This window comes from Cynocephalus volans, chromosome 9 (genome assembly GCF_027409185.1).
Source record: "Cynocephalus volans isolate mCynVol1 chromosome 9, mCynVol1.pri, whole genome shotgun sequence".
Classification (NCBI taxonomy): Eukaryota; Metazoa; Chordata; class Mammalia; order Dermoptera; family Cynocephalidae; genus Cynocephalus; species Cynocephalus volans.
The window spans coordinates 149,004,432-149,023,698 of NC_084468.1; the positions used below are offsets into that span (position 1 = coordinate 149,004,432).

Below are 19,267 nucleotides of genomic sequence, written 5' to 3' on the forward strand. Positions count from 1 at the left end.
ATGTCTGCGGGAGACAGGCAAATCCGAGAAAGCTTCCTGGAGGAGGCCGAGCTGTAGCTGGGTCACCTCTATCCCTCTCCTGCTCTGCTGGCTTTGCTACACACACATTCAATAGCCTGTGGCTACTGATTTTGGATATTTTTACTAAATTAATTGTTCTGTTTTTCTACTTTTAATCTCATTACTTTTTGCTAATAATTAACAATCCCTTCTACTTTTGTCTGTTTATCTTATGACTCTTTTTCTAAATGTTTGATGTATATGCTTGACTCATTTGTTCACATTCTTTTTAAAAAGCCTTTCGTATTTAAGGTCTGATAGCTTAAGTTCTGATAGAACAAATTTCCTTATCATTGCTTTCTACAAGTTCTGCTGTTTTGGTATGTATCTTCTTCTCATTTTAGGAATTGTTTAGGAGGAAGTTTTAAATTTTCTAAATAGAGGATGTTTTGGTGTTTTGGTTTTGTTATTATTCTACATTGGGTCGCATTTTAGTGAGAGAGTACTGACTCTTCTCTTTTGAGCTTTTGGGTTTCAGGAAGTGTTCATGTGGCCCTAGTGTGGAGTCAGTTCTCATCACTGTTCCATTGGGGCTTGAAAAGAAGGTCGAGTTCCTGTTTTGGGTTTACAGAGGTTTGATGTGTATGTCAATGAATTTTGCTACCTTAATTGTCTTATTTAGGTCACTTATCACTTTTACTTAGTTTTTGTCCTCTTGCTCTGTTGTGGGCAAAAGAAGTGAATTAGTCTCTACCACTGTGGCATTTCTGTTCATTTCCCCTTGTGGCTGCAGGGAATGTGGGCTGCAATGTTATCTGGTGCATAGCTATTTCTGCCTGTTGTATTTTTATTCTGAGGGGTACCTGTTAGTATCAAGGTGCCCTTCTTTGTCTTATTTCTCCCTCTTCTGACTGTAAGATCATGATTATTGGTTCCTTGAGTATGTGTTTACTTGGCACACCTTTGCCCGTTCTTTTATTTTTAACCCTCTGGATTACTTTGTGTCTCTTACGTGCCTGATCAAGTTGGATTTTGCTTTGTGATTCAATCTGAGAATCTTTTCTTTTCTCTAGGTAAGTTCCAGTAATTTACATTTATTGATAGGTCAAACATGTTTGATCTTAGTTTTGTGGTGTGTGTGTGTTTGTATTATTTTTTGTCTTTTATTCTGTTGTCATTTGCTTTTTTTCTTTTTAGTTTTTACATTTCTTCTGATACTTGGGAGAGTCTATACCTTCGTCACTATGAAATGTTGTAATAACATCTCATATAATGTCATATAATGCTCATAGCACTGTACGTCTATGGGGATTATTTATTCAGTAGCTTGTGTGATGGGCAGAATGATGTCCTCCCCCTGACCCTACCCTTACCCCAGGTAGCCATACTCTACCCTGGCACCTATGACCATGTCATGTTACGTGTTAGAAAGGGACTTTGCAGATGTAGATTGACTAGCCTGGGTTACCTGGGTGGGCTCAATGTAGTTATCTAAGCCTTGAAAAGGAGAGAACTTTGTCCAGTGAGAAGTGAGAGAGGTGTGGTGAAGGTGACCTCAGAGAGGTCCCAATTGAAGGACTTGCAGCAGAAGGGTCTAGGAGCTGAGGGTGACCCCTCCCCCCCACCAACAGCAAGGACACGGGCACTTCAGTCCTGCAGTCACAAGAATCTGGACTCTTCCCACAACCTGAGTTATTTTTCCAGCATCTCCGGGAAGGAACACAGCCCAGCTTCTGACTCCTGGAAACTGTGATAGAACTAATTTGTGTGTTTTGAGCTGCTGAATTTGTGATAATTTGTTATGGCAGCAATAGGAAACTAGTACACCTTCCATGAGTAATTATCAAATTAACGTGTTTTGTTTTCTTCCTCCCATCACCCAGTTTTAGTCAATAATAATACCTTTCTCAGTGTTTGCCTTTCTACTCTGAAATTTACTTGTATTTCTGATATTGAAATGTCAGCTTTAAGTGATATCCTTTGACTCCAGGTCTTGTTGACCAGGTGGTGAGCTAATTCTGTCTTTTGCCTTCTTTTGTCTTTTGCCCCCCAGTTTTTGTTAGCTGAGTCATTACTCCACAGTTGTGGCATTCTATTACCTGCATTCTGGTCTGTCACCGTCAGCCCACGTTGGTTTCTGTCTTACATCTACAGGTAAGTATGTTCAGTGCTCATTGACAGCCCTTTTGATGGTGTTTCTTCTATCAGGTTTCGATTGGCTGCAGTTTCTCTTGGAGGTGTTTTCTCAGAGTGGCTGGTGGGAACGGTGGCCCCTGATTGCTGGATGTTCAGAACTGTGGCTTTGGGGCTTGCGGGACAGCTTGAGTGTTGATGGAACCCTTGGTCAAGACTGGTATTCTCTAACCATCTTGTAGATGTCTCTCCGCTGTCTTCTGCCTTTGAATGTGGCTATAGAGAAATCTGAGGCCTGCTTAGTTTCCCTTTACAAGTGATTTGGTTTCTTTCTTTTTACCTCATTCTGCTCACTTTTCTTATCTCTATCATTTGGGATACTTTTTAAATAGGATATTTTGGTTGTTGTAGGAGTTTTTAAATATATTTGTAACTGTTATATTTTCTTCTATTTCCTGAGTTTCCTTTTCATTTTCTTGATGGTGGACTTTGATGCACAGAAGTTTTGAAATTTGATAAAGCCCCATTTGTCTATTTTTCTTCTGTTTTCTGTGTTTTGGGTGTCATAACTAAGAAATTATTGTCAAGTTCAGTGTCATAAAGCTTTCCTCCTAAGTTTTCTATTAAGACTTTTATTATGTTAGCTTTTACATTTAAGTCTTTTAAAATTTTTGTGTTCACTTTTGTATGCGGTTTAAGGTAAGGATCCAACTTGGTTCTTTTGCATGTGGCTATCCAGTTTATCCAGCACCATTTGTTGAAAAGATGATCTTTTCCCCATTGAATGGTCTTGGCACCCTTGTTGAAGATCCCTTGACCATATATGTGAAGGATTATTTCTGGGCTCTCTATTCTGTTCCACGGGTTCGTATGCTGCTGTTTTAATTACTGTAGCTTTTAGCAAGTTTTGAAATCAGGAAGTGTTTGAAATCAGCTTGAGTGTGTGGTTGGGAATGGACCCTGCAAGCTTCTGAGTGCGGCTTGGACTAGGCTTGCAGGGCCAGCTTAGGGCCTATTGCTATCAGCACGGTGGACAGTGCCTGGATTGCTGCATCTGGAGCCTCCTACCTGAAAGGGCTAGGATGGTGTGTCCATCTCCGCAGCCTGTCCTGTCCCACTGGTCACCTGCTTCCCGCAGGCCTCCAGTGCAAGTGGCTGGAGGCACAGGGCTGCCCTCCTGTCCGAGAGACTGGCCTTGCTCTCAGGACCAGCGGATGGAGCAGGCCAACAGGGGAGGAGCCACGGGGTGTTGGTGGGCGTCAGGGAAAGCTTTGGAGAAGAGGGGGCATGGTGAAGCTCAGAGCAGAGGTGAGGACCTGGCGCTGAGTGTGCTGAGGAGGTTCTGGCTTTGAGCTGAGGTTGCCCTGGGCAGTAGGCTTTGGTGAGGGCTGGCCCAGTTCTCTCCACCTGGGTCCCAGCAGTGTGGCACCTGGCCAGGGTTGCCTCTGAGCTATGTGAGGATGATGGTGTTGCCTCTGTCAGGGGTCCTCCTTGGGACCTGTGAGAGCTGCCCCTGGGCACCCTGACCTCTGCTCACCCTTGTCCCTCTCACCCCCACCTCTCACCCCTGCCCCCTTTCCCTCCTGTTCTGGGCACCTTATAGGGCTCCTATCTCTGGCTTTTCAGAGCCCAGCCATCTGGCATTGGCTGTCTGTGCTGGGTGATGTTTTGCCTCTGGACCCTGAAATGCCAGCAGCCTGTTCTCTGGCCACACATTCTGCCCAGCCTCAGTGGCTCCCCTTCCTGCTCACCTTTCTCCAAGTCTCTCAGCTGCTTCTGCAGAGGCTGATACAGGGTGGGCCCTGAGGGGCTCTGATCTCTTGTCTTCCTGCGTCCCTTCCCTTAGAGCCCCACAGCTTGTGACTCTGCCTCCATTTCTGAGACTGGAGGCAAGAAATCCACCTGCACGATGGGCCTTCTGGTCCCAGGCAGAGCTGGGGTCACCCTCTCCTTGTCCTATTGTGGCTCCCTCTGCCCTTCCCCCAGCAGGACAGCACAGTCCATACTTCGCCCTTCAGCCCCCACCTCCACCCAGCGCTTCCCTTTCTGCAGGAACCCCACTCAGCTGACTGTGCTTCTCACACTGGAGAAGGTACAGGCTTCGGGCAGCCCTGCTGCCACTGCCCTGGCCCAGTGGTGGCCCTCTGTGTGGCTCACCTCTGACTCGGCCATCTGTGAGACGGGAAGAGCCTCCACTCCCATCTCGCCGAGACCTGCTTTGGCTCTTGCCTTCTCTCCCATAGGGGTCTTGCCTCCTCAGCTTGTGAACTTACTCAGGCTGCTCTCATCCTAGAGCAGAGAGGCAGACAGACAACTGGCAAGCCCTCACCTGTGCTGTCCTGGAGGACACAGGCAGGTGCATGGCAGCACTCCTGCTGGCCATCTCATCTCGTTGAGCTCCTGCAGGTCCTCACCGACCACTGTGGGGTGCTGCGCTGTGAACGCAGAGGCCCCTTCTACAGCTCTTCTCCCCTGGAGGCTGATGCTGCTCGGAGCCAGTGCCACGGCCCAGTGGGCAGGGCCAGCACAGCTTTGTCAAGAGAGGGACTTGGTTCTGGTTCCTGCCTGGGCCTCTGTCTAGCTGGGCGGACTGGGGCACGTCCTGACATCTCTGTGCCTCAGCTTCCCTTCTGGGAATTGGTGACAGTAAAGCTCCTCCCCGCAGGCCTGAGAGCTGAGGGAAGTGATGGCCACCAGCTCTGAGCCAGGGCCCGCCAGTGCCCCTTCTCTCCTGGAAAGCTGGGCTGTTTGGTGAGGGGGGGCTTTTCTCCTGAGTGAGGAGTGTCCATGCAAATGGGGGCCACGGTCCCCACTTCCCACAGCCCGAAGATGACAGTGGGTGGCCCTGCCCCACCCCACCTCCACCACCAGATGCCCACGACCTCCCGGGGGTCTCAGCCGAGGGCGCAGCAGGACTTCTGGGCTGCGTGGAGCTGTGTGGATGGGGCTTCCCACCCCCTGCCCTCCTGACGCAGGCACCGTCTTCTTGCACCTTTGCTGCTACCGTCTTGGAGAGAAGGGACTGGCTCATGGTGCAGCTGGCTGGGCAGTGGCGGAGCCAGGTCAGAAGCCTGGCTTCCTGTGGCCTTCCTGGGGAGGGGGAGCGGTCGGGTGGAGGCAGCCCCAGCAGGTGGAGGAGGGAGAAGGGGTATGCATGGGCATGGCTGGCCTTCTGACCACCCTCTGTGCTGCGAGGGGTCTGGCCCCCTTCCTGACTTGTGGCATCTGGCCTGGGTGCGAAGGTGCGTGTAGCACGTGCATGTGTCGTGGAGTGTGCGTGTGTGTGTGTGTGTGTTTGTGTGTAGGGCCTGGGTGCAAAGGTGTGGAGCACGTTCATGTGTCATGGGTGTGTATGTGTGTGCATTTGTCTCACTGCTCTCCAGTGTTGTTCCTTGGTGATCTGTGTGGTTTGACTCTTTGGCTAGTCTGAGTGACATTGATCTGGGAGCGCTGATATACAAAGTTTTTTTGGGAACATATGTTTTCAGTTCTCTTGGGTGTGTCTCCAGCATGAAATTGCTTGGCCACATAGTCACATGACATTTCACAGCTTGAAAACCTGCCAGTCAAGTCTCCTAAGAGTCTGTACCATTTTACAATCCCTGTGTATCCTGTCAACGCTTTGTATTGACTGTCTTTTTGATGACAGCCCTTGTGATGTGTGTGAAGTATGATGTCACAGGGGTTCCGTACACATTTCCTCAGTGGCGAGGATGAGTATGTTTGTAAGTGCTTTTTGGCCTTGTGTCTGTACCTCCCTTAGAGAAATGTTTAGTTGAATATTTGAATTACCTGAGTGGTGTTTTTGTTCCGTGGTGTTTTCTGTTGTGTTGTGGTGGCTGGCCCATGCAGGGAACCTAACCCTTGCCCTCGGTGCTGTCGCACCATGCTCTGACCCACTGGGCTAACTGGCCAGCTCTTCTTCTGACCATTTTTTCCCATTGGGTTAACTGTCTTTCTGATTGTTCAGTTGGAAGAGCTCTTTCTATATCCTTATTCTTTAAATATGATTTCAAAATATGTCTTTCTGTAGCATGCATTGTCTTTTCATTTTCTTGGAGGTGTCCTGTAAAAAGTGCACCAGCTTTTACTTTTGATGACGTTCAGTTGGCAAGTTTTGTGTGGTTTCTTTTATGTTGGGCATCTTATCTAAGAGACCATCATGAAGTCCAGCATCGCAAAGATTTATCCCCATGTTTTAAGAGTTTTCTTTCTTACGTTTAGTTCTGTGATCCATTTGGCATTCATTTTGGCTCATGGTTCAACTTCATTGTTTCCCTCGTGGCTCTTCAGTTGTCCCAGCACCTCTTGCTGAAGAAATATTGCTTCCCCGTTGAGTGGTCACAGAACGCTTAGGGAGACCCATCTGTCACAGATGGATGAGTTTCTCTTTGGACTCTCAGTTCTGTTCCTCTGACCTCTAGGTGCATACTTAGGCCAGTATGGCAAAACTGTCTTTTTTTTTTAACACCTTAATTTCAGTTTGAATTTTCATTTTTACTGACAGCTAGCAACCATATGTGTTTATGGGGAACAGCATGATGATTCCATACATGTATCCGTGGTGCAGTGAGCAAATCAGGCAAATTAACATGGTCACGCCACCTCCTACTTACTTCTTTGTGGTACGAACACTAGAAGTCCACTATTTTAGCAATTCTGAAATCACGTTAGTATTAAGTATAATCATTTTGCTGTGCAATAGAGCACCACACCTTATTCCTCCCCTCTAAGTGAAACTTTGTACCCATTGGTCAATATTCCCTTTTCCTTTGTTCACCAGCCCCCACCCCCAAACCCTGCCCCCCTGACTCTGGTAACCGTTGAACTCTGTTTTCTTGAATCTGACCCTTTTAGATTCTATGTGTAGGTGAGATCATGCAACATTCGTCTTTCTGTGCCTAGCTGATGTCACTTACCATGATGTCTCATAGATGCATCCAAGTTGTTGGAATTGATGGAATTTTTGTTCTTTTCCAGGGCTGAATAGGATCGCGTACGTGTACCACATTTTTGAAAACCACTCACGCATGGGCACGTGTGAGAAATGCCCTCACCCGTCCAATGCCAAAGGATGGACATGTGGAGACACGAGGTACACTGAAGCAAGACTTTAATTAGGGCCATGTAAGGTCAGGGTTTCCGAAGGGCAGGCATGTGAAAAAGAGCTGTATCAAGCAGTTTATTCCCTCGTATGCAAGTCCTTGCCCCCACTTCCTCATTGGCCGAGATGTAGTCTTCCTGAAGGGCAGCTAAAATTTATTACTCCCTCACAAGGAATTCCTTTGGGGGCTCGTGACAAGCCTGCAGAAAGGGCCCGCTTAAGCCCTGTGAAGGGAGAAATGCCAGGAAGTGAAGAAAAAAACAGTGGGGGCTAGTAACTGATTGCCATCTCAAGGAGAGCCCTGTCTGTTCAGAGACCCTCTGGGAGTGGGCTGGACCTGAATCAGTTAAAACACTCTGAGTTAAGTCATTTCTGAAAATGAATCACAAAATAGATGACTTTTTTACAGCATGTAGGTTATTTCTCTATCTTGGCTCTTGTGCATACGCTGCAGTGAACATGGAGTGAAAACATCTCTTGCATGTACGAAGTTTAACTCCTTAGACTCTGTATCCCAGAAGTAGGATTGCTGGATCTTATGGGAATTCTAGTTTTAATGTTTCAAAGGACCTCTGGGCCGTATTCCCCAATGGCTGTACTCACTTACGTTCCCACCAGCGGTGGACAAGGATTCCCTTTTCTCCACATCCTCACCAGCACTTGCTCCATTTCATCTTTTTGATAATACACATTCTGACAGGTGTGAGGTGTCAACTCCTGGTGGTTTTCATACGCTTTCCTGGTGAGTGATGTTGAGTTGTTTTTCTGTACACTGGTTGGATGTTCGTATGTCTCCTTTTGAGAACCATGCTGCTATAGTGGGAATGTGTCTCTTCCAAAATTCGGGTGTTGAAACTTAGAGGCTCATGGGATAGCGTTAAGGTGTGGGGCCTTTCTAAAGCATTTCTGTCTTGTTAGGCTGACTCTTCCTGGATAAAGCAGGCTAATGTTGGGGCTTTTGTTGTCAGTGCCCGTTGGCATTTCTGGGTTGCTGGTTTCTTCATCTCCATGTCTGAGATAGAGGAGGCAAAAAGAACACCTGGAGGACTTGCTGCCGTGTGCTTCTTCAGTCCCGAGGTGCCGAGGAGTCTTCATTTTTCTCTGCACTTTTCAGAGACATCTTATTTTTGTTTTAGATGTCATGTCTAGACTTTTTACATGTCCTGAATGGAAGGAATAGAGAAAAATACATCTGCTCTATCTTCCCAGAAGCAGAAGTCTGTTCTTTTTTTTAATATCTTCATTTTCTTAACTCTTTTTTTTGAACAGACTTTTAAAAGTTTCACAGGCATACCTGTGTTCTATATTAATATCCTTTACTTTCGTCGTTTGATGACTTCTTAGGAAGTAAGACGATTACAGCATAGGATTTACCTTCTGTTTTTGTAGATTCTTATTTTAAAATGGTAAGCTCTTTGACCTTTTTGGAATTTTCCCTGGGAAAGAAAGATATTTTATTTGAACACGAGGCTCTTGACAGCAGAATCATTTTACGCTATGGTGGAGGTGGGATTGATCAGCACTTAGCAGTTTGTCGCTGTGCGGTGGGAACACTAGCCAGTGTTGGAGAGCCAGATTTTAAACCCCTCTCTCGACTTTAGCCTTTCCCTGGAATGTGTCTAGTTCAAATATACCCTCGGGGTCACCCAATGAAAGATAGATATTTAGCGTGGGAAAAGAACTGCTCTGTATAGAAATAGCACAAATTATAGCAGAGAAACTGCAGATGGTAATCTAAAGTATCATAAAGGCACAGGTAGAAAGGGGTAATGTTGCTCACATGGGCAACTTCACGCTGTTGGAATGGGGGGGAGTTGGGTGGGGTGGGGCTTCTTTCATTGTGTGTGTTTAATATTGGTGATGTCTTGCTGGGAATGCACTGAGTCAATTTTATGTTCTAAATATGAGTGCACATAAACTTTTGGCCCGTGTATGCACTTTGTTATAGAAGGCATGTTCCTAGCTGTTTACCCTTACAGCAACAAAGAACTAAAATTTAGATCTGTCTTTGCTATTCAGGGACTGGCACATCTTCACATTCATCATGTGATTCACCAGGATTTCAAGGTCCAGAATGTACTGCTGACTGAGAATGCAGAGGCGAAACTTGGTATGTGACAGACTTGCAGCATGATCTCATACTTGCCCTGGCACAGACCGTAGACACTCCCTGCACCGATGTTTTCTTTTTCTGCTCCATGCAGGAATGTGGAACTGGGCTAATTGCTTAGCTTGGCTCCAACTTCCCTTTCTCCCGTGCTTCTACCTGTTGCTCTGTTCTCTATATAGCCACCGGACTGATTTTAAAAACCAGACCATGTCACTGTCCTGCTTAACAACCTTTAGTGGCTTTTTATTTTACTTTGGGTAAAGTCCACAGTTCTTACCGTGATCCCACATAGGATCTGGCCGCTGTTACTTTCCTACCTCATTTTATGACTCTCTTCATTTTGTTCCTGTCTTTTTTTTTTTTTTTTTTAAACTTGGAACTTGCCTTAGGGCCTTTGTACGTACTGTTCCCCATTGGCAATATTTGGCCTCGGTTTTGAAGTCACAATTTTTCCCTCATTTTCAGGGGCCTTCTCTGACCCTCTGATCTGTCTTGGGCCCCCCTGCTTATTTCTTACATAGAATTGTTCACAATTGATAATTCTATGGTTATTTGTTGACTTGGGTTTCTGTCTGCTTTAACAGAATATAACTTCTCGGAGTGCACTGACCAGGATTCTAATCCAGCACCTAGTGAAGGGCCTTCAGTTCAGTAGGTGCTCGATGAATTTCTGCATGGGTGGGTCATTGCAGCCCCTCATATCTTCCCAGAGGTGATTTTACGGTGGTTCTTTTGTATTTCCCGTTTCCCTTAGCTGAGTTTTGTTCCCATTCCACTTTCGTGCAATGATTCTGTCAAAATTTTAAACAGAATTAGCATTTATTTTTTTTCAACTAAGCTATTACACTCCAAATATTTCTTTATACTTTTTCTTAAAAGGATCTGGTCGACCTTTCTTTTTAAAATCTTAGGTACAGTAGTTGTACTTTAAAAATGAAACCTTCATCATTGCCTTCTTACATAGTGTCTGCATTTGTTGATCATTTGTGGAGGAATAGTCTGCCCAGTTGGAAACTCCCCTCAAAGCTAAGACAGGAAGCACTAAAGTTGTTCTCATCCTTAACGACTCAGTGTGTTCCCTGCGCTGACCTCATGGTGCTAGGCCTGTGAGTCCCTCAGTCATCACTTAGTGATTGGTTGCTGTTGTTGTCCATGTTGCTGGGAAGCTTGCTTAGGCTTTCTGTGCCGACAGCATGGCCCATGCGTCTCTGTCTCAAGAGGAGCATTCAGTGAGCCTGCCCCAGCAGGTTGTGTCCTGTGCATGTTCTGTGCAGAGAAATGGAGTCTGTGATCCCTGTGAATCATCTCAGCCCTTCACGAGTCTTTTTTTTTTTTTTGTCTTTTTTGTGACTGGTACTCAGCCAGTGAGTGCACTGGCCATTCCTATACAGGATCCGAACCCGCGGCGGGAGCGTCGCTGCGCTCCCAGCACCGCACTCTCCCAAGTGCGCCACGGGCTTGGCCCACTTCACGAGTCTTTTTGCCTGACCTCTTCCACCTCTGTACTTTCCTGCTGGGGTAATGGCAGTGTGTGCAGTGCTGATGTTGGCAGGTGCTGAATGGGCAGTCATTCCATTAGAGATCATTAGCTTCCTGCCAACTCTGCTGCCCATCCTTGAACTTTCCTCAAGACCACCACCACCATTAAATTGGGTGGGGTGTAGAAGTTGTTCTGAAAAATTGGCACAAGTTCCACTTGCTTCTGGGGGTATTCTTTGTGTATTTGCAATTTAGCATGATTCTGTTTATTTAATGTAGTACCATGTTCTTTCCAAGAAAACCTTTGTGGGTTTCTTTGTATGGTTATTAGGCTGCTTAAGTAGCTAAGTCCAGCGGGTCTCAGTCAGTTCTCCTGAACCTAGGGGCTTTCTAGGACTTGATTTTGTTTGTGGCAGGTGTGTTCTCTGAGAGCATTGAAGATCTCCATTCATTCAAAAGGCCCTCTGTTGGTCACTGTTTGGAGAGCTCAGGGACACCTGGGTCCAGGCCTCCTAGGAGGCTTCCAGACTGGTAAAGGGTTTTTCACTCTTGGTGGCTTTGCTCTGGAAGGGGCACTCCTTTCATGTGTTGCCTGCCTTGAGGAGAATCACATGTTCATGAAGCACTGCTGTTTCTGTTTACTATGAAGACACCCCCTCCTCCCATTTTTTTTATTATATCTGGTTTGTTAATTAATTGCATTCCACTTTTCTTTCTCATTCTCCTGCAGTTGATTTCGGTGTGAGTGCTCAGCTGGATAGGATGATTGGGCAGAGAAATACATTCATAGGCACCCCCTACTGGATGACTCCTGAGGTCATTGCCGGTGACGAGAACCCAGACGCCACCTATGACTACAGAGTAAGAGGCTCCTGCCGGTGGGCCTTTGCTGGGACACTGACATCCAAGGGACATGGGCTTTGTTTACAAATTGCACACTCCTTATCCATACCTACTTCCTCAGTGAGGAAGACATGGGCACCCTATTGTGGGTGCAATTTATCCAGGACAGTGTTCAGATGCTGTCTCTTTTGTCTGTTTGCATCAGCTTTGTTCTCATCTGTAAAGAATATGCTGGTTTCAGGGCAGTCTGGGCCACTTTGTTGTGCATAGATCTTTTCATCATGAGTAAAACACTTCTGCCTCTGTTTGCTGTCCTTTTTAACTTGAAGAATATATTAGAATCAATTATTTGTTCTTTTAGAAATATTGTCAGAACGTATAGTAGTAGCTCCATCTATGTGGAATTTTTGAGTGTTCTTGTTAAAGAGCTTTACAGCTTTGATTCTATACACAAATATATTTAAATTATTAGAGTGACCTCTAGGGACTTGAATCAGTAATGCACTTTTTTGATCCAGGTGTAAAACTCATCTTTGATAATCAGACTCAGGTTGACTATGTTTACAGAAACTGTTTAAAAAAATAAATAAACCCTTGCCTTAATTAAATGAGCCAGAGTGGTTAGTGTACCTGTTAATGTTATTCAGGATTGAGTTCATGTCTTAACAGCCTCCCAATGTATTTATTACAAATACCCAATTAATGAGGCTTAATTTAAGTCTATAGTGCAGAGGAGTTTTATTTTTTATTTTTATATGCTGAAGTGTTTAAAAATAGATTACAGACTTTGTGACTTTCCATTCTTTAATATAGCATTACATATCTCTAAAATTTAAAAACAGTTTCCAACACACTCAAAATATTATCATACCTAAATAAATAAGTATATTTCCTTAATACAAAGTCTGTAATTAGACCCTGCTGTTTTTTTTAAGCTAATATCCAGTACAGGACAAAGCAATGCATTTGGTGGTTTGGCCACTCAGTCTCTTTTAATCTAGAACCTCCCTGTCACCCCCCCCACCCCTTCCCTTTTTTTTTCCCCATGAGACTGACTTACTGAAGAGGCTGGGCCTGTTGTAAAATGTTCTACCCTCCACATTTGTCTGAGTACTTCCCTGTAACATCATTTAGCTTGTTTCCTGTGAACTGGAAAGGCTCAATTAATATTAAGGGAAACCTTCTCAGCAAGATCCCCTCACAGGAAATGGGGGTGTCTCAAGTTGCCTTACACCAGGGGACGTGCAGCCCTGCTTATGCCACCATTGACACTGCCAAGTTGGGCCACTGGGTTAAGGTAGTAAGCCCCTTTGCACTTCTATGGTATAGAAAACTTCAGAAAAATAAAGGAGAAATTTGTAGGCCTGTCTTTTTCTTGTATTCAAGCATGGGTCTGAACTTTGTAACGTAATTATAGGTTATTTAGAAAATGCTTAAACTGAGCAACTTTAAGTAATTCCTTGGTTGTGACAACATATAAGCAAAAGTATTCTAATGACAGTTACTATCCATTATTTGCTATTTTAAAATCTTTTTTGGATTTTAAAAAATACTGGCTGAGATTTTTGTTTGTCTGACAGATACAGAAGTGAGGAAACAGATAAGAATGCCTGCCCTCATGGAATTTATATTTGAGTGGAGAATAAAGTATAAATGAAATTTTATAGTTAATATTTCAAGGGGATCAGAAGGAGAAGATGCCATGTACAAACGTCCAATTTATTTGTCGCTCACCCCTTGTTTGGTTTGAAGGTGGAGTGGAGATACTGAGCAGCATGGTTCAAACTAGTGATGTGTGGGATAGTTGTGGACATTTTATAAAGAATGCTTTCTGGCCTTTAAACTTTTATGAACTTAATTAAGTTTGAGGTATTAATAGCAAATGCAAAAATAAACATAAATGTGGGCCAGGGTCTAAACTATTGAATGCTTGTAAAGAAATGAAGTATACTGGGCAGTAGACCGTTCACTGGGCTGTTAGAGGCTTTTGAGTTGACCCTGTCTAGTGCTTTTGTAGATGTGAGTCATTTTAATTAAATCAATTTTATTTTTATCATTTATTTATTCATACATTCAATCAGTCATTCATTCGTTAGGTGTTTCTACCAATATGTTTGTGCTTTTAATTTACCAGCAAACTTCCCTTCAGTTTATACACCAAAGAAAGCCTTTATTTCATTGGTGTAAATATCCAGAAATGTAAGTTATTGGCTTTGTAGCTAATACGATATTTATAACATACTGTTTTATTTTTGCAGAGTGACCTTTGGTCTTGAGGCATTATGGCCATTGAGATGGCAGAAGGTGCCCCCTGTAAGTAACTTTCCTTTTTAGCCCAGTTTTTATATGTAACTGAAACCAGGCTCATGGCTTCAAAAAGAACAGCCATTCCTGGTGGGGCATTTAGATGAAGGAATCATAAATACAGTGAGGTTTTAGAGTAAGAGAAATTCTTGGCAAGCATTATTCCTTTTGGAGATTTCTGGAGGTCTCTAGGCTACATTTTCTTTTATTTAAGTTGTATTATGCCAAGGTCAGAAATAAGTGGTAATCTTTTTTTTTTTAACCTATTCAACTTAATGTTTAGTGGAACTAAATGAATTTCGTGAATACCAAAATGCCACGGTCCTAACACATGGCATTCTGGTATTATTTAAGTTTTGACTTTACAGATGGAGGCATAACTCGTTAACTATAGAATAGGTTTTTTTTATTCCTGGTATAATTTTGTAGGAGTGTTTTTTGTGTCCTTTGGATCACGCCTGGGACAACTGTATAATATTGATCTTTGATCAGGGGTGGGGGAGAACTGCAGAAAACAGAAAAAACAGCATTTCTGCTATTTCCCCTTTTAAGAAAAAGGTATACACAAAGAATGTATAAGTTCCTGGTACATAGTTACTTCTGAATAAATGGTTGTTGAATGAATGAAAAAAATTTGTCAACAGTTAAAAATTAGTTTGCAATACAGAAATTGACGTCTGCCTTGAACACTGTATGGTCGCTCATGTTTCTCTAAGGAATTGAGACGGGGAAGTATTGCTTGGTCCTTTGTCTCAGTTTTCTTTTCACGGTGGGAATAGTATTGACTGCTTCTTCTCCTCCCATTTCACAGCTGCCTTGTATGATTCTCTTGAAGGCAAATAAGCACATGAAAATGCACATTGCCTGTGGTGACATATTAATGCATACATGTGTGCGTTATATGACTTTATTGGAGGTAGTGATAGGAGTATAAACGGGAATTGCACAGAATCAAGCAGTTCCACCTCACCCTTCCGTTTTTGCTCTTTCATAGTAATACTAGCTGTAAGAATGAACAGTTAGCTTTTCTGGGGGCATTGTGAAAATCTCTGTTCCAGGCATTTTGTGAAGGGCTTTATAAGGCATGTCTTAGTTAATCCTTACAACAACCCTATGAAAACATAGTAATTTTTATTGTAATCTTACAGATGGTTCAAAACCTTCTTTAAGACTTTGAATTATTATTTATCTTTGATTTATGAAAACTTCTCAATGTCTATTTGAAATTGCATATTCTTCTTGTTGCCCCTGTCCTCCTCATATTTTTCTGTTTTTAAATGGGAATTTCACGGTATGCTCAAGAGTTCATAACCAGGTACTGCTTGATGTGAAATATGTCAGTCAGACGGTGGGACAAAGCGTTTGGTGTTATTTATGAGTGAGCTGTAGACATCAAGAGTAAGTAAAGCACGTGCCATCCTGACACGACCGTCTCCTCTCGCAGCTCTCTGTGACGTGCATCCGATGAGAGCACTGTTTCTCATTCCCAGAAAACCTTCTCCCCGGCCGAAGTCAAAAAAATGGTAAGCTGTGTGTGGTTTGTTCTTGTTGTTGTTCTTTCCCTTTTTTTTTTTTTTTTAAGTTTTATTTTTTCTCTGAGACAAAATTCTGGCCATTCTAGAATGTTTCAAAGAACAAGAGCCAGCACCCGAAAACAGCGGTTTAAAAGTGCATTAATCTTTTAAAATTTTTTTAATAAATTTTTTTTTCTTGATAGATTCTCTTTGAATTACAAAATAGTCATAAGTGACCATATGAAACACCATAACTTGGTTAAAGAAAAATATTCCATTTTAATATTTAAAAATGCTTTTAAGTGTAATGAAGTTCTAAGCAAAAGAAAAAGCAAAGCTGTGTTACAATAGTTTTTAAATTAATATGGATAGAATTTTAAAATTAGTGGAAGCATTTATTGTAATTATTTTTTAAGAAAGTAAAAATCTGAATTGAGGCATATCTTTTTTTGTTGCAGAAGAGCACATTAACACAGTGGTCCTTTGTCCTTGGGTGGCCACCTTCCCTCCTCCTTGTAACTCTAGTGCATTTGTCAAGCAAAACACTGATATCTGCAGAAGGAGTTTTTTTCCTTGAAGAAACAGCTTTTTTCTCTGAGGAAACCTGTTATAATTGCAACATTGTGGGAACATGCTATTTGGGTTAGTTTTAAAATCTTTAAGAGAGAGGACAGTGCTTTGGTGGTTTTTGCCTGAGAATTTTACCCACTAGTTCCCTTCTGAACTTTTTTCTGGGTTCTTTCCTATTAGTTCTCATCTGCACTCAGGCTCCTCAAGCATGTGGACCTATGTAGAGGATTCATAAAGTAAATGTACTTCACAGGGCCTGGTTTTCCAAAGCCTAGCAGCGTCAAATATTGACTTTACAAAGGACAGGAAATTTTCCCCAGGCTGTAAAGTCTCTGTTGTAAGATAAAGAATTGTAACACAGCAAGGTTGCTGGCTCAAAGACAGACAGGTTACTGACTGATATGTAAAGATACTGGGGAATTGCTGTAAGAAGACAATGTTTGCTAAAATCAAGTTTTTGTTAGTGGATCGACTTAATTGCATGTTACCAGCTTCTATTGTTAAACTTGTTAAATGGTACTTAGCAAAAACCCCACCTATGTTCTCTTCCTGTAACTTGCTGGTCTGGAGAATAAATGCAGGAAGAGAACCCCAATTTGTGGTTAATTTCCCAAATGGAAGGAATGGCTCTCGCTTGAGGGTTCTGGGATATTAACCCCTTTCTGGGGTGTCTCACTGTTCAGAAAAGATGGGCTTTGAGTAATCCTTGCTGGCTCCATCAGCCAGGGGGAAAGGGGTGACCAATCCGTGGTAGGCAAAGCAACAAACGTGGCCTTCCCAGGTGAGCCCAGCTGCTCCCCAGTGTGAGCTTGGTTGTTGTCGCACATCCACCCACCCGCTCCCCTCTGTCAGGTCAGGTGTTTCCCATGTCAACCAGCTGCTCTCCCTTATTAGGCCGATGGCTCTGCTCTCACATCAGGCCAGGTAGACCCTGCTCTGCTCAGCTGTTTTCTCTCCATACCAGCCCAGCTGGTCCTCAGTCATCCCGGCTGCTCCCTGCACATCTGTTCACTTTCCTCACTGCCACATCAGCCCAGCTGTCCCCTGTTGGCTGGCACTTCTCTCCTTGCATCGGTGCAGTCATTCTCCTTTTTGGGCACCTCAGGGAGTGGAAGGGATATGCTGGGTTCCCCCTGGGCAGCCTCTCTGGCAAGGCTACAGGGTGCCCCCTGCTCTGCTCCAGCTTCCCTCAATGTGGGGCATGGGGTGACAGGGGCCTGGCTTGTGGTGTCTAATCCTGGAGTCATACCCTACTCTTTCCTGAGAAGGCAGGGATCGGGGTGGGAAGCACTCAAGACTGGAAGAAGAGGGAGGGACCCAGGCATCTCTGTCTCCCCAGACACAGGACGGGCCCAGCATCATCTCCAATTGCTCCCAGAGCTGGGGGACACCTGGCATTGCCCCATCCCCAGAGAAACAGGAGAGACCCCAGTCATTGCACAGTCACCAGCTGCAGATAGGAGACACTCCCTCATCATCCCCTCCCCAAAGGTGATAGGAGCAACTCCTGGAATCATCTTCTCCACCCTAATCTGAACCCCCAGAGGAGAAGAGTCACATCCTGATTAAATATGCATATTCAAGCAGATGGCAGAGTCTGGTGATGGACGGGCTGTCAGGAGAGTGCGTCACTGTGTGTGTGTGTGTGTGTGTGTGTGTGCGCGCGCGCGCGTGTGTGTGTGTGTGTGCGTGTGTGTGTGTGTATACACACATACAAATATATGGAAAGCTTACACATGACAGACTGTGGTTCGATTAGATGGAAATGAGGAATTGTTTAATGAATGGTGCTGGCTCTGCATTTGCAAAACAACCACATTGGACTCTCATCTTATACCACATACAAAAATAAATTCCAAATAAATTCCAATGTATATATAAAAAGCTAAAAACTGAAAATTCTGCAAGAAAATCTGTAAGATTACATGAACACCCTAGAGGGCAGGAGAGAACTTGTTAACCAATGCTGGAAGCTAAGAGGTTATTAAAAGAAAAAAAACTTGGAAAATGTAAAGAAAAAAGGGAAATCATTTCCTGCATGGTGAAAGATGACATAAAGTCAGCAGATAGATTTGGAAAAATATTTATATTAAGAAAATGAAGCTATATCTGTAAGATACAATATATTTTTTTAAGGGTGAACAATTTCACACAGAAAATGTGGGTAAAGAATCTGAATAGAAAATTTACAGATGAGCAGATCCAAATAACCACCAAATATATAAAACATAGGATCATATTATACATATTTCTTGGAATCTTGCTTCTTACTCAAAAGCACCCTGTGGAAACTATTCCAAGGCAACTAGTCTAACTCTAATTCAGAATGCATAATAGTTCATAGCGTGGAAATACCATATGTTGTCAGCAGTTCTTCTACTGATAGACATTTCCAAGATTGTTGTTGTTTTTGGTGGGCTTTTTTGGTCACTGTGAGCATTGTGGTAATAAAGGCCATCTATGTCCATATCCATATGTCCATACAAATACCATCTCTAATGGTAGTAGCTGTTTAACAGGTGTTGCTCAAGTGCTTTCCAAAGACTCCAACACAGCATGCTTCCACCAGCAACGTCTGCTGGTGTTCTTTTCCCAACATTTCCATCAGCAATAGGTGCTTGGCCTGTTTGTGGATGTAAAGTGAAATCTCATTGTAATTTTTATTTGCATGTTTTGTCTACTAAGACATTTTAAGGTTAGTGCTGCTCTAACACTTGCATCAGTGAAAACTGGAAAGCCTCCAGCACCAGAGGAAGTCCCAACCGCAAGTGGCAAGAGGCCACTGGGACTATTTTGCTCCCATGTCTCTGCTGCTGGTAAGTCTCTCCTGGAGCCCCCAGCCTAAATTCTGACAGAACAATGTTTTATTCTTTTTTACTCTCCCTTTCTCTTTCCCTTTTCTTCCTCTTTGAAGTGATTGCAGGACAACTACAGCTAAAAGTCCTCTCAGCCTGTGAGAAGCTGCTCCCTCTGGCTGGCAACAGCTTGTCCTGATGGGTGACTAGCAGAGGTGGAGGGACACCCTGGGTTTTGTTCAGCTCAGCCTTCTGGCCATTCTGGGAGGATCAACATCCTTTAGGCATTATCTTTGTAAACTCTGCCCTCTGTCTTAAGCTCTACAAGACTGCCCTGGATGCCACATGGCCCTGAATTCCACATGGGTACTTGGGACTCAGGACGGCTGGAGAAAGGGGACCTACATCCACTATC

At 43.8% G+C, this 19,267-nt stretch overlaps 1 pseudogene; it reads right to left on the reverse strand.

Annotated features, from left to right (window-relative positions):
- The window catches only part of LOC134385845 (serine/threonine-protein kinase STK11-like), an 80,480-nt pseudogene that overhangs the window by 15,820 nt on the left and 45,393 nt on the right, over positions 1-19,267 (reverse strand).